The following is a 16,457-nucleotide window of genomic DNA, read 5'->3' as shown; positions in this document are numbered from 1 at the left end:
ATATGTAAAACACGTGTAGACTGATCTTTCCAAGTTTACAACAGAGAGCACATGCAGTGATCAGCAGTGGTAAAGTGCCCAGAGTCATAAAATCAACAGAACCAGATAAAAAAAATGCAGGAGGAAGGCAAAATGTTTGGGGATGACACTGCAAAAAGGGCCACTACCAACAACAACACTATAAACTTACAGGAACAACACTCCACACATTAAAGGAGGAATGGAAAATAATGACTCCAAAAATGTATGTGTGTTCTTATATAGCGCTCGACTTACCGTTGGGCATCTCGGCGCTTGCATTGGGAACCCGTCCTGGCTTTTTCCCTGTGAGATAACCCGTACTGGGCATCCCCAAGGTGAAAGCCAGGCATCCCACCACCAGGGGGCCGTAGTGGAGATTAAGCAAGCTATTGCCCAGAGTTGCAGAATGTGAACCCGTGATTCGAGTAGGCACCAAAGTGAGAATTATCGAGTCCGTGTACACTTGGGCTCAGACCCTGCCGCGTCGCGAATTGAACCCTGGTGTCGGGTCTGACCGCTGCTTCACGGTATGCCTCCTCTAACCAGTGAGCCACACTTCTGACAGGAGGAAAGGAAAACAACATCAGTCTACACATTACAGTTGCACAGGAAAACAACAGCACTCTAAACATTACAGGAGTAAAGGAAAGCAGCAATACTCCAAACATTACAGGAGTAAAGGAAAACAACACTCCAAACATTTAAGAAGCAATAGAAAACAACAACACCCGAAAACATTACAGGCAAATAGACAAGCAACAATTCTCCAAACATAAGAGGTTGAAAAGAACACAACAACACTCAAAACATTACAGAAACAAAGGAAAATATTAACTTTGTAAACATTACAGGAGCAAAGGAAAATAACAACACTACAATCATTACATGAGCAAAAGAAGACAGCAGCACTCCACACATTACAGGTTCAAAGGAAAACAATGACACTCCATGCATTTTAGAGGAAAAGCAAAACAAAGATACTACAGGAGCAAAGGACTCCAAACATAACAAAAGCAAAGGAAAACAAGAACACACCTAACATAACAAGATCAAAGGAAAACAACAACACTCAACACATTACAGAAGTAAAGGGAAACAACAACACTCGGACCATTACAGGAGTAAATGAGAACAACAAGACTCTAAACGTTAGAAGAGTAAATGAAAACAACAACATGTTAATCAACAACGTTCAAACGATTCCCATTATCCCCACTTCTGCTTTACCAGCCCCCCAAGGTAGAGACATTGTATAACTCAGTGCCTGCGTGCACCTGAATATACAGTTCAGCCGGCTAACAGAGTCACCCGTAATGATAACAGATCCAGGGGGCATATTATCAAGGCGGGCGAAACGAAATTATCGCCGCTTTAGCTAAGCAGCGATAATTTCATCGCCCTATTAGCAAGCTGTCGCTAACATCAGTTAGCAACAGCTTTTAGGTGATAGCAAGTGGTTTGGGGCCCGCTTTGCATGTCAGCGATATTTATCGCTAATGATATGCAAAGTGGGCGTACCCAACCTGTTAGCGACTAAAAACAGTCGCTTACATCGCTATCGCCTATTATCAAAGCAGGCGTAGCGATGAAATCTCCAAAAGCTAACGCCTGCTCAGACCAGTTCTTAGCAATTATATCCAATGGGAAGTGGATATCATGGTTAAGACCCTATGGGCGTTAATGCGTGAATATCGCTGTATTCTCAGCGATATTCACGCATTTTGCCGCTATCGCCGGATATTTTATCATTTTAGAGATAAACGTTGCTAATAGCACGTTATCTCTGCGATAATATCCGGCGATGCTTGGCGATAAAAAAAAACTCGCTAAGCCCATATAGCGATAAATATCGCTAGTTGTTGGTAATATGCCCCCAGGTATGGTGCAGGGATGCTCTGACTGCTCTGCTCTATCTGGTTTAACCAGCAGGGTAGCAGTAATTATAGATTCATCGTTTCCCATCATGCTAGGGGGAAAGGGTTTACTTGAAGTACAGTGAGGTACGCGAGAAAAAGTCAATACTGTAATTTAAGGAGTCCATTTCCCAACTCGAGGTGATCTGTGAACTGCACGGATCTATAATGCTGATGTAAGTAGCCACGCAGCCGGTAGCGCATTAGCCCATTCTTTATTCAGATAAATTGTTAGTAAACAAGTCTGTGCACCAAGCCCCGTTAAGAGCAGAGAGACCCAAAGTCAGTTTCATCCAGCAGCTGACACACAGGAAACATATTCTATGCGTTTACTGTACACAACATACTCCGGTCGGTCTTGCTTCATTTACACTTAAAACACTTTAATGTGTGCGCCTTACCTCCGAGCACTCCGAAGTCTGTCTCACCTCATTATCCCTAAAGAGAGAAAATCTCCCATGTTTGCTGACATTTTTTTGGGTGAATTTTCTATGGGATGTAGTTACTGTAAACACAGTTAGCTGTAGATCCAAGGCAAATCATTCATTTGTATTTATGCATTCCAAATGTATTCATGTAGCACAACTTGACCTCCAAAGAGCCTCAGGGCGCTTTACAGAAACGGGATCATCTCAAACATAAATAAGGTACTGTGCAACTTGGTAATAAAATCAGTAGATACAGCATAGGGATGGACGGGCCTTAGGGAAACACAAGGGGGAAAATATAGCAATAGCCACATTTCCGTTTTGAAACACATGCTGATGAAATGATGGCACAGACTCTCCTAGTTGGTGGGCTAGAGTGCAGCCTGGATTCGAAACAAGGTCTGCCCAGACACCCCCTCACTGGCGGGTGCAGTCATTCACTGAACCCCCCTGCAAGAGATCTCTATTCCTCCTTCAAACTGCAGGCAGGTTGCTGCCTGCACTGTGAAAACACGGAGCGGCTTCAAAGCAGTCTCTCACTCTTTCACGAGAGTTAACGGCTGCCCTAGGGGCAGCACATTCACCCTAATATGGCGCATTTTCATTGATTGCGCCGGGCGCACGTTTTAAAAGGTGTGCCCGGCGCAATCAAGGAAAATGCGCCATATGTATAATATGGACGCTGATGTCCTGGAGCATGAGGAACTATGGGTCCTGAGCAACTGGTCTAAGGAACCAGTTCATCGCTCTATAGCAGAATACGAGCCCCTAGGACCTTCCACTCCCACTATCAGCCTTACCCACTTCTGCAGAGTTTGTGTGACTGGAGATTTCTCTCACAGACATGGCGGAGGGCTGCAGCGGGTGCTGTTGGTGAGTAGCACTCACAGCTCTACAGCAGCAGCAACCGGGAATCCACGGCACTCCCTCCTGTGAGGCGGTCGGTTCCACTGATTCTTTCAAGAGGTGGATGGGACAGATGCTCCAGTTCTAATCCTCAGTTGGAAGGTCACACCCATATCATGACAGTCTCTCCACTCAACGGTGACTAGAACCAGGCAACAGTCCTTGTCCTTTCTATTGACCCATCCCCCTGGCCCACTGACTTCAATTCCCACATGGGTGACGGCTCTATTGGCAAGGCAGTCATTTCCTCTTCACAGAAGCCATCTTTAGCATACAGGATCACCAACTACACACCACACGAGGGCTATGGCACGATCGTCACAGCAGAAATGTCCTTTTCACAGCGTTCTCCACCCCTGGAAAAATGGGGTTGCTGATTTCACCGCATACAGGCTACGGCCTGATTGGCATGGTAGTAATCTTCACAGTAGCCAACTCAGGCATACGGGGTCACTGACTTCACTCTGCACACAGGCTACGGCCTGATCAGTGCAACCACGGCTAACTACATGGCTGACCCGTCAGGCATAAAGGATCTCCGACTTTACTCTGCACATGGGCGACAGCCTGATCGGTGCAGCAGTAGTCTTCTCACACCTCACTTCAGGGATACACTCACCAGGCTCCCCAACTTCCAACTTCCAAACACCAAATGTGATTAGGGCCTGACTCTTTGAAGTTTGCGAGGGGATCTGCTTCCTTGTGTGGTATCCACTCCTCTGTCCTAGCCTTCCTCCAGAAAGTATGCTGTCACATCAGGTGCACCTCCAAACCTGGCAGTCCCACATCACAGGCCATGGGAGTGACTAGAGGTACCTGGATGTCAGCCACAGTGTTATGTGCATCAAAAGGGTATCTCACTGCCCCTGCCTGACTCTTTATGATTCTCCAATCAGCCCCATTAATCATGCTGCACCTCACTGCATACTTACTTGGTGCATGCCAAGTGTGAGTTAGGCACACAGCAGCAGAGCCTTTACATGAGTGAGTCTATAGGCCTTACTCCAGTGACACAGGTAAAACTTCCTCTTCACTTCTACTGATTACCACATAGTATCTGGTCACAGTGGAAGAGGTGTGGCACAGCAGCCTGGGTGACTTACTCCAGAACCAGGGGGCTCACGGTTCGATGCTTGGCTCTGACAGCACCATGTGACTCTGGGCAATAGCTCGCTTAATCTTCCCGAAGGCCCCCAGTGCCTTGACACCTTCGGGTAATTGTTTGCGTGGTACAACTTCTGGACAGTTAAATTTACAACTGCTCGCATGCTGCTTAACTCCTTGGCAAAGTCAGTAGCCTTTCACCACTATCAGGGTAGTGCTTTGGGTGCCTGTTTCGGTCCAGCAAGACCACAATCAGTGAAACAGGCAAATGCTTTGGCACACCCGCATGATCTGTGTTTGTCCATGATAACAGAAATCAGCACTAGAGATTCAGACACCAACGCAGCTGGGACCCTCAGGGTAGGATGCACGTCTGTCACCATCTGAGGGGCTTTTGTATCTCAACATTAATGAATAGTAATTTCAATTACCAAATGCTATTTTGCCGCAATTATGCATTGTTATTCTAATATTGATGAACAAGATTAGGGTGATGGAGGGAATACATTTGCAAATTACTATGAATGATGGGAATGATGGACATGATGTCAGGAACCCAGTACCTGAATTCCAGATCAAAACTGGGGAGGGTGCATAAAATGCACTGATAAGACAGAGAGAATTGTATTGCCTGATACATTTTGTAATTGATCAACTGATCCAGACCATATATGCCACCTAGTGAGATAAGATGTCCCAGAAAACTAGAAAGTATTGGAGACAGCGGGGCAAATTTACAAGCCCCTTGCGTCATCTTTACGACACCATTGCGTCACTTCTGTGACGCTGCTGCGTCGTAAACCATGCACCTCTATGCGACAGATTTACAACGTGATACATCTAGTGAGGTGCGTCACGTTGTAAAGCCATGCGCTACATTATACCTGCGTCAGGTATAATGTATGCAGGGTGGGCGTTCCGTCGCAAGTAAGCTCAGCAAAAGTGATGCAGTGAACTCTACAAGATTTCAATGAGTCACTTTTACGTCCATGCCGCGTAAAAACCTTACGCCTGCTTATAGCAGGGCATAGGTAGTGACGCAGCACAGCAAGTATAGGATGCCCCTGAGCAGTGCTGGAGTTGCGTAGCACTTGGGACACAGCGTCACCTAAACTTTGACAGATGCGTCCTTGTGCCACGGTGCGCTGCATTGTAAATGCGGCGCATTCATGGGGGCACAAGGGGTTCCTAACGTCACGCAAATTAACTGGCGCATCTCTGCTGATATGCAGGGATGCGCCAGTTATTGTAAATATGCCCCTTTGTATTTATTATAAGACCATTGCCTCAATTAGGTTATCGTGATAGAGATGACTGGACAAGGGAGATTCCAACATGAAACAACATGAGTGAGCCGGATCCAATACAGATGGAACATGAGGACTTTCGGATCCAGAAACTGGAGTAAGCATCAGTGGGTGTCATAGATGGTCAATATTTACAGCTAACTTTGGTTCCAACCGTGCAAGCAGATTATATATCACATTGTTGTGTGGCATGTTGTGTACAAATGAATTGTGTATACATAGTGTGGGTCTTGGGCTGTAACTGTGTGTTCTTTCTGAAATAATGTCCTACACATTAAGAAAAGAATGAAAGATTTTCCCTTGTTTTTTTTTACAAATGGTGTGAGGGCTCACAGTTTTCTCGGTAAGGGAGAGCATGGTCAGTCTGGGAAAGAAAATAGGCCCGGGACAAAATAAAAGTGCCCCCACTGTTAATTTATATGGAAAAAGTTGGCACATTTTTGCAAATTTGTGCAGTTTTCAACTTGCAAAAAACACTTTATGGGGCATATTATCAAGGGGGTTTATCTCCGCTTTTTTGGCTTTAAAAGCCAAGAAAGCGGAGATAAAATTATCTCCCTATTACCTAGCTGTCGCTAACACCAGTTAGCGACAGCTACTAGGAGATAGCGACCATCTTGGGCCCCGTTTTGCATGTCAGTGATATTTATCACTAATGACATGCAAAGTGGGCGTGCCAAGATGTTAGCGACTGGAAACAGTCTCTAACATCGCTATCTCCTATTACCAACTTTTGGAGATATTCGCGCCAGGCGCGAATATCTCCAAAAGCTAACACCTGCCCCTGAGCAGTTCTTAGCCTTGTTATCCAATGGTAGGTGGATAACACGGCTAAGAGCATTAGCTCAGTAATGCATGAATATCGCTGACTTTTCAGCGATATTCATGCATTTCGGACGATTTTTATCACTTAGGAGATAAACCTTGATAATAGCAATCTTCCCAAGCGATAAAAATCGCCGCAGCTCGGCGATAAAAATATCGCCGCTAAACCAACATAGCGATAATTATCCCTAGTTGTTGGTAATATGCCCCAATATGTGTTCTGCAAGGTATGGAAGGCTGAACGAAGTTGAGCTTGCTGCAGGCAATGTTTGTTGTTTGTTTTAATATCAGGGAAAACAACAGTAAAAACTGGTCCAGCAGACCATAAAACAGGTCCACAAACAGCCCAAAAATGTGTCCGCTCACCTGTTAGGGCACTGCCTGATTCCTCTAAGGGCCATTTCGACCGTGGGGGACGGGCTATGGATTGTGACAGAGAAAGAGAATGAGGAAAGTTACTCCCGCAAGACTTTGTTGAATTTCCCAGTAGCACTCAGGAATAAAACACATTACTTCTTCTAAAGAGTTAACTGAAAATAAAAATACTTCTATGATAAAAAACATAGATCCCTTCTGCTATGTTGATTTAATGCTGTATTAGGGCACTGGATTTTCTAACTGATTTGACAGAAAATCTGAAGAGAATTAACGCCATAAACAAGAGCATTGCAATAATGTCTTTATTATGACTTGCCAGCAGGAAAAATATATGCCTGTGTGTACTTTATTGAGAATAAGTAAATGGCTGGCAAGTGAACACAGATTTCCTAAAATTACACCTATTTATTTTTGTTCCAGTTTCAGCTTCCTTTAGACTGCAAGAAACGCCTCACTGTGATGTTATGTTGTTCTGAAATAATGTTCTCTGCTCTGTGGGTCATTATTAAAAGATGTCTACACTTAACTGTTCCCCTACAGCAGTGTAATCTGCCTCCATGCAGAAAAACCTTTTGTTATAGTTAAAAAACATTATGTTGCTGTCACCCAGAGAGCTCTTGTTAAGTTTCATTCAGCTTGGAGAATCGCATTGCTCTGCAACATTGGAACATTTGTTTGTCTGTTTTCACAGGCCTTGGTCACATGTTCAAGATGTTTTCCTTGTGTGCCTCACTAAATATTAGTTAAAATTCCAGGTTAACAAAACTCGCAGTCTGGCAAGTGTAAGGAAGTGAAAGCGCATTAGTGAAGTTGATGCCCCAGCCCAAGGGGTATCCAGGCGCGCCTCCTCCACTATGGCGGAGTAGCATTGCCCCACTGCTAAAATGCAGCAGTGAGAAGAAAAATAAAGGACAATAAAACTATTTTATTGTCATTTTATTTTAACTTCCACCCCCTTGAGTCGGGGGATGAGCGGGGCTAGGCAGCAGCGCCACACAGCACAGGGAGTGGTGGTAGGCAGGCACTAAAAGTGCACATGTGGGTTTGGCTGGCAGTGCACGGCCTGCGAAAACAACATGCACACTTGGATATCTCCAGGCTGTTCCCTTGGAGATATCCTAGTCCTTAGGGGCACAGGCTCCAAGACCCCGCTTGAGCGCAAAACGGGCCCTCTCCACCCACTCCCACTGTTTTTCTCATGCTAGGAGAAGTGATGGGATTGGCTGGCGTTTGGGAGCGGCGGACGGCAGGAAAGGTAAGTTTCTATTTTTAATTATAATTTATTTTTCTTTCATGCCCCCCACCTAAAATTGACAGGAGCCACCCCTGGGGGTACCAGGGAGTTCCATCCTGGGGACATCTGTCACGTGACTGAAGAGAAGGTGTTGCAGCTGTCTCTGGTGGCAGCACACATCACTGACAATATCACAGTTCATGTATAAAAATCAAGGTCTCAGCTGTCCGATCCTGCTTTTTTAGAGCAGGTGATTGTTGCCTACTGCAGATAACATTCAGCTTGGCCAGGACTGGTACCATCCTTTTCAAGTCCTGGAGTATAGCTTGTTGTCTTTGTAGAACAAAAGGGCAGTGGCCTCTGCTACTTAGCGGTTTTGGGGGTGGGTCGCGGGAGGCAGGGGTAAAGAATGGAAAAAAGAAAACACTTACCTGCAAGCCAACTGCCTCAGTCCTTTTCGGTCGACTTCAGAACTCCAGGGACAGGAAGCAGGAAGCACACAGGCTCCCAGACTTCCCTAGCCAATCACGACTCTGCATTACAGCAACATTGTGAATGGTCTGAAGGCTGTCGTTCAGCACTCATGCAGGGAGAGGGAGCCTGTGCATGTTCTCCCACCCAGGCTGTGCAAAACTGCCTGGTGGAGAACTTGCTAAGTGCGCATGACTGTTTGGTGGGTCCAAGACGTTCAGCAAAACTGTCATGCCCACTTTCAGGGTGCCCAACACTCCTCCCCTGCTCCTCTGTGACAGCTCGCCCCCCGCCCCTAACAAGGTGAGCCATGACAGAAAAATAAAATGATAATAACAATGTGTAAATATAATTGTATTTTTCCTTTTTGAATTGCTCATAAAGCAGTGGGGTGACCCTCCTCTGCCTTAGTGGAAGAGCCGCCCCTACAAAAAGGGGTTTGACTCAAAGATGAGCTTTTTTAAAGGAGAAAGCATCATTCTTGATCAAATATCCTATTTTTGTGTAGCTGCATAAAAGAAATTTAAACTTGAAAGTGCTTGTGGCGATAGAACTTACAACTGGATTCTTAAAGAAAAACTGGTGCAATTATTTCATCAAACAACCTTTCAAAACACTCTCTTAACTCATATTTCGCTTTCTCTAATTGCCTGCTGCTATTATGTAATCCCAATCGTCCATTAATAAGCTGTAATACGTTGTCAACTGTGGACTGTAATTCAGCTATATCTGCCTGTTCTTTTTTAAAGTGAGTAAATGCAGAGGCTATCATTTGCCCACGAATTGTGGCATTTAAGGCTCCCCAAACCAAAATAAGAGATGCAGTACCCCTGTTAGTCAGAAAAAAGTTATCTATAAATTTGCATATATCTGATACCCATTGCTGATTAGAAAGAAGAGAGCGGTCCATTTGCCATCTGAGCCTCTCTCCTATGCTTGCCTCAACTTTGAGATCAACACTAATCAATAAATGGTCATTAAAGGCATTAGCCCTTATTTCAGAACACAAACACTTAAGCAAGCAAGAGATTAAAAAGAAATCTATGCGTGCCGCAGATTTGAATCGCTACTAATAACAGGTACATTAGGAAGATTCAATATTTCTGCTACGCCAAGGATCAATCATAAGATACTACCTTTTCAGTAAATCTATTACTTTCTTTGTATGAGGCTTTAATTGTTTTGTTGTTTTGTTTGAAGTATCTTTGGCCAAGTACTGTATGAAGTTAAAGTCCTTACCTATAACTATAGGTCTTATTGCTCCTATGGCCAGCTCGCTTATCTGGAGAATTACTTTAGTATTGTCAGTTACCGGGGCATATTAGCTCACTAGGTTGATCGTCTTGGCATTAACTTGAGCGGCTGTCCAGATCATCTGCCATTGGGGCCCCTTCTAACTTGGATGTCTTCCCAATCAATCCCCTTCCCCAGATATATCGCTACCCCCCTCACTGCAAGTCCGGCCAAGGCAAAATAGGCCACATGATAGTATTTTGGGATAAAGGTTTTGCCGTGTTAGATTTCAAGTGAGTCTCTTGTACCATTATAACCTGTGGGGAGAAAGATGTTAGCCACCTAATCAAGCCTCCATATTTCATTTGTTGGATACATCATTGACATATCTTTGATATTGATTTTCCCACCGAGTGTTAAAGGACTTCTCACAATTTATTTTCTGTATTCTATTAGCTAAGATTCTTCTTATTTTCTTTTTTAGTGAAAGAACCCCACCCCTCCACCATGCCCCACCCACCAAAACACTCTTAGAACGTACTCCCCTAAAGAAGCCACCTTGATCTCCCCCATTGAGATAGGAATAGCCCACAATACCCCTCTCAAGATGGTACCAACCCTTTCGGGGTGCCATGGATTTGCACCCAGTTGACTGCCCAGCCCCCACCTGAAAAAAAAGAAAAGAGATAAGCCCTTCTATGTCATCTGATAAGTCTTTTTGTCCTGCCCTGCTTCAGTTTCTTTGTGATAGTCTGTAGCAACTCTTGAGCTTAATTTAGGCTAGAAAACATATGAAATTTTCCTTTGATCAGAACTCTTGCTTTCAACTGTTGGGCTATAGCCGCCTGTGAGCCCTGTGCCTCAAACAGTTGGAGTAGCTTTACAAATTTCTTTCTACTCCGGTGTGCCACAGCTGACATGTCTAAAAAGATGCAACTTGAAGGTATTTCCTCAGTGGAAATTTGTTTCCTCCGGATAGCTTTTGTTAAAATCCTTTCTTTAACACGAACATCCGCAGAGTTAATCAAGATTGTCCGAGGCAGCTTTGAGTTTGGAAACGGTTGGGCCGGCACTCAATAGGCACGTGTAATTATGAGATCTCCTGAATATTCTGGCAATACAATTTTCTTTCTAAAGGTCTCGATCCATTGCAACATTTGCGATCCCTCGCACCCTTCCAGTACTTCTACTAAGCGCAGGTTTGAACAACGTGAATGGTTTTCTAACCCTTCGATTTTATTTTCAAGTGATATCTTTTGTTTCTCTACTATAGTAGCTTGTTGCTGCATGGAACTCATGTGGTCCTCCAGTTGTGAAATTCTTGACTCTGACTCCTGTGTTCTTGCTGGCATACTTCCCAATGCTTCCTCAATCGTAGACAAACGCTGGTGAAGAGATGCTATTTCACTAGCTTGACTAGTCTTTAAATCTCTAATTTCTTCTAGTATGGGGTTCAGCATCTTTTTGATATTTCACTGGACAGTGCTCTCCTCCCCTTTTTATTTTAGAAGAAATCCAAAGTTCATGGTTACACCAACACCGGGTTTATGAGGAAAGCCAGTTGATAGGGAAGCTTCTTGTCCATTCATCTAGAATTAAACAGGAAAAAGCAACAATCAGGGAGTTGGTGGAACCACATACAGGTGTGCTGGTCTCGGAAAAGGATAGGATAGCTAAGTTCTTCTTGCAGAATTATAATGTTTTATATGCGGCAAAATATACTGTCTCAAATGAGTCTATATCCTCTTACCTTCATTCCCTAAATCTCTTTCAATTAACCACTGCACAAATTGAAGAATTAGGTGCGGATATAGCAGCAGCAGAAATTCAACTTGCGTTTTCTACATGCTGGTGGCAGTGTGCACATTCTCAAAATGGGTGGAGGTCTAATCAACATGCAGGTGTGATGCAAAGACTGCAGAAAAGAAGTTGAAGTTGAAGTTGCTTCAAGGACATATCCCATAATATGGTGCCTTGGTGAGGAAAGAGGGCTCCGAGTGCACATTTTAAAGGACCAACTCTTTAAATTAATTTCTGAGGGTTTGGGCATCACCTAGAGATTTCAATGTACCTATCACAAACTCCGCGGGTTTATGACAGACACTGGATGGAGTGATCAAGAAGAAAATCAACTAATATAAGTGCATCCACTACTCTAAAGTGGCCTGATACTCTTCCTCTGTTGCTGTTGAGCATGTGTTGCACTCTGAACAGGATTGAGGTTCCACAAGATTCTCATGGGCAAACAAATGAGAGTGCCTGGTGTTGCTTCTGCTGCACTGGTCTGCATATCTGATGACGTGATCTTGGACTATTGCAAATACAGATGCGGTGCACTCTGTTTTCTGATGGTTTAAGCAAGCAGCTCCAGTCCTCTTGACTGCTGCATACCATAATCTAGAACCCAGTGGCTGGGTTCTAATGATGGACCACATCTGTACAAATTGCTCACCACATTGCTGAAAGGGACACTAGTAGGTCCTGTGGGTAACAAACACTGCCTAGAAAAGTGCAAAACTACCAGCCTGTGTGCAAGTATTCCACATACATTGCGGGGCACCAGGACTCAATTCTCAACATTGCCAATTATTACAGTTCACCACCAGATTGACCTCTTTGTCAATGGAGTGTTTAATAATTTTATATAAATTAAATATTAATGATACCTTGCACCCAGACCATTTTTAATTTTGTGTGACCTAGAACAGCAAAAATCATCACACTTTTAAGAGTGTGATATTCAGTAGTTGTGTTGGTACTGGCTTTGGAAGGGCTGGTGGGAGCAATGGGTGGTGCAAGCTGCAGTAATCCTCTGAGAAGGGTCCTGGCATGTACATTTTTACAAACGAAGCACTGCCCACACAAGAAAGGTAGAGCACTAAAGGAGGCTTGTAGAGATCTGAGACCCCAAAGATGAACAATCCGAGCCAAGGGTCACTGTGGGAAGCAACAAGTGAAATAAGGGACCGCGTTACCAGAAACCTACACAAGAAGGTGTTGAAAAAAGTGAATAAAAGTAGGAAGGGGGTGTCAGGGGCAGACAATGGTCCTGGTCATTATGGGCGGGCTGCGTGTGCCCCATGCACAATCAAATTGGCTAGGGTATTACTGTTGCAAATGATTCATCCAGTGAATTGAAAAAAGGACTTGCCCATTCATCATCTAAATGAGCATTGAGAAAATATATATGTTGAGCTGGTTCAGACCTATTCTTCGATTATAAATGTTTCCACTTGTTGGCTCTGTACACACATACCTGCTTTTCTACCAGAAGAAGTTACCTATGCTCAAGGACCTCTTTCATTTCCACTATCAAGTGTCATTTACCTTTTGCTTCTCACTCACAAGTATCCGGAACACTTTACTGAAAGACAGATATTTGGAGGATAGAAAATAAGCAGGTTATAAAATACCTGAAGGTATACAATGCCTGTGATTGGAAGGAGCGAGAGAGTTTTTCGCAGAGTTTGAATAAAATATTAGACGTAACCCACATTTTCAAGAAGGAGTGTTAGGATGTCATAGTGGACCTTTACCAAGAGAGAACATTTCACTACTATCGTATCCAGCTATGAATGTATGGCCTGAAGGGGTGGCGAGCAGGTCCTCGCGCCAATTCTCCATGCGATAGTTCTCCTGCCCAGCTTAGCCGCAGCCCACCACCCTCTGATCCTACATTGCCTGTCTAACTGCTTCCATCTGTCTGTGCCTCCTCTACTTGTTTCTTGCTCTGTTTTGCCTTTTTCTGCTTGTTTTCTTCCCTCTACCCGCCATTTCCTTAAGACCTGGATTTTTGACCGAGAACTCGCACACCAGTACCCAGTTAACCCCAGGGGTGAGGTGTCCCCTCTACAAATGCTGGCTGATTGATTAACTGAAAACACATTTTTTATGTGTCGGAGCAATAAATGCACCACAACAAGACAAAGAGTTACAGAGATATGTATCATATTTGTGGAAGTAAGGCTTACGTCTTACTACCAGTTGGATAAGGTGGCTCCTGTTATCTAGTTGTAGTATTTCCAGGTACATATCACACGAAATAATTGCCGAAGATCCATTTCTTACTCCAAAGGAGGAGCAAGGAAATTAAAGATTAGGTCCCAATTAAGACTTTGGTGGGGCGGCGCCGGAGCGGCACCGCACTGCTAAAGCCATGGTGGGGGCCTAAGTGTTGCACTTTTATCCGTGAATGCACAAGATCGTATGTTGGACATCTCGAAGGTCTCACAGACAGGAAGAACATGAAGTGAGTTCAATAAGATTCTGAGGGAGAATATAAAACAAGCTAAGTTATTGGGGAAAATGAATCCTGGAACCATTGGGAGCAGTAGAGCTGGTTTTCTTTATTTTACTAACTGTTGCAGGGTCTAGGCTCGATGTGATTAAATACGGGACAGAATTGTAAGAACTTCAAAATCTTTAAACAGGTATTAGAGAAAAAAGGGTAAAACATCGAGAGGGAATTCAAATTTTAAAAAAGGCCGAGTGTTTGAATGATAGGGCATGGTGAGATTACCACCTAAGTGCCAAAAGTAGGGAATTGTGAGCGCATGGGTTGAAATTGAAAACCAAAACTGCCTGTATTTTGTTTAAAGTGAACTAATGCACAAATAAGCGTCAACAACCAATAATTAAAGCTATTTTGCAGAGCTCAGTTTCAGATGGCATGGGAACGCCAGTGAGAGAGAGATGATGTTCTTGTTGTGGCGTTTGCAACTCAAGGTTGTATTTATAGTAGGCTGTGCTCACTTTTTAACAAATGCTATTAAATGTACCAGGAAAGAGTTTTAAATGATAACGAATACATTCTTGTTTGCTTTGTCTGGGAGCTAAACTGTTAGGTAAGCTCCCATCATGGAGAGAAGGTATATATTTCTCTGCTTAGAGTTTTTGTCAGCGATTTTACAGTGGTTCCAGGAGCTTCCATGTCATTCAGCTGAATACAACTCGCTCTCTAAAAACGATCCTAATTATGATTTTTATTTAAGATTCAGGTGTTGACAAAAATTATTATTTGCAGTATTTAAAAATGGCAAAGGGGCGATGTAAAGCAATATGTGAAGAGAACTATTGTATATTATGATGTTTAATTTTTTGTTTGTGTTGTGATGTCTGCAAGTTCAGCACTTTATTCATCCCGAGTCCTACAGAGTGCTGAGGTGAAGGAGGGGGAGGAAGGAAGGTCAATGACTGGGACAAGCTTAGAACGGGGCATTCATAGAAGAACTTTGCAAATGTTACCACGTGCCTCTTCTGGAAATGAAGAACTTATTGTTGTGTTAATAACTGCAAGATAAACAATGTCTTGCAAGAGGGAAAGTAAGGTTTCCTAAGTACATTCACTAACCCGGTAACAACCTTAATGTATTATTAAGTAATATTAGACATATAATACGATTTATTTTACTCCAAAGTACCCTATACTCAATAATAGTCCTTGGACGTAATCATGGAGTGAGTCTGGAAACTATAAGTTGGCAGGTTAAGGGTTTAATTAGGGTTGTGGAGGACATTACCATTGTCACTCTGATGGACTGCCATCTGCCAAGCTATTCCTGGCAGTGAAAGACAGTAAAGAACAGCCCTCCCACAGCCAGGGTTGGACACAGACGGAAAATAGGCCCAGGATCCAAATTAAAAGTGGCCCCATTAGTGAATGATTTAGCTCAAAAAGTGGCCCGCATTTGCAAATCAGGGCCATTTTAAACAGGCAAAGATTCACTATATACACGCTTTGCTTGTAATGGGTGACTGCATTGCTTTCTGCTTCCTGTAGACAATGTTTGTGGCAAAATCAGAGAAATCAACAGCAAAAACTCGCCCACCAGACCATCAAACATGCTTGCCAACAGCCAACAAAAACAGCCCACATACTCATTTGTGAGACCAGCATTACAGGCACTGCAAGATTGCCCTAAAGGCCATCCTGACCCTAAAATCTACCTACTCTATATAGGGCAGATCATCTGATGGCTTTTACCTAATGGTTTGTACTCCCTCAGGCAGCCAGAAGGTGGTTTGCACCAATGGAGAAAATTTTACTTCATCAGCATAAACCTATTGGTCTGTCTGTTAGACCTGGCCCTTTTTGCAGGTTTATCCCCAATCAAATGGCCTTTTGCCTCCTATTTTTCTGACCCTGTTTTTGTTTGCTATAGGATTCTGGGTACTTTCCCACTGCTGATCAGTGTGGGTTATCTTGGGTGTGTAACTCCCTTACCCTGAAGAGAGTGGTGGGTTCTGCCTGGCTTAACGACATACCCTAGCCAACCAGAAACCCAATTTCTAACACTGCACAACTTAAAACAGGGTGGGCGATCCAAGAGTTTGGTGGGCAGGGTATTTGATTGCTTTGCAGGGGAGTTCCCCCTCCGACAAACTCTAAATTGGGCACTTGGTAGCTGCAGCTGGTTATTGTGCATCCAACAATTATTTTGTTTAGTCTGGTTAGTAGGGGATCGTGATGTCCAATGTCAAAAGCTGAAAATAAGTCTAGAAGCTAGAACAGGCTTAAGCCCATGCACTTGGTAACTGAATTTATTTCAGATTTATCAATAGGAAGAATGGACACTTGTAGCTTAATACCCATTGGTTATACTGAAAACACCCTCATAAACGCCTTGATTTTAAATGC

This window comes from Lissotriton vulgaris, chromosome 5 (assembly GCF_964263255.1).
Source record: "Lissotriton vulgaris chromosome 5, aLisVul1.2, whole genome shotgun sequence".
Taxonomy (NCBI): Eukaryota; Metazoa; Chordata; class Amphibia; order Caudata; family Salamandridae; genus Lissotriton; species Lissotriton vulgaris.
Note: the sequence above shows the minus strand (reverse complement) of the source record.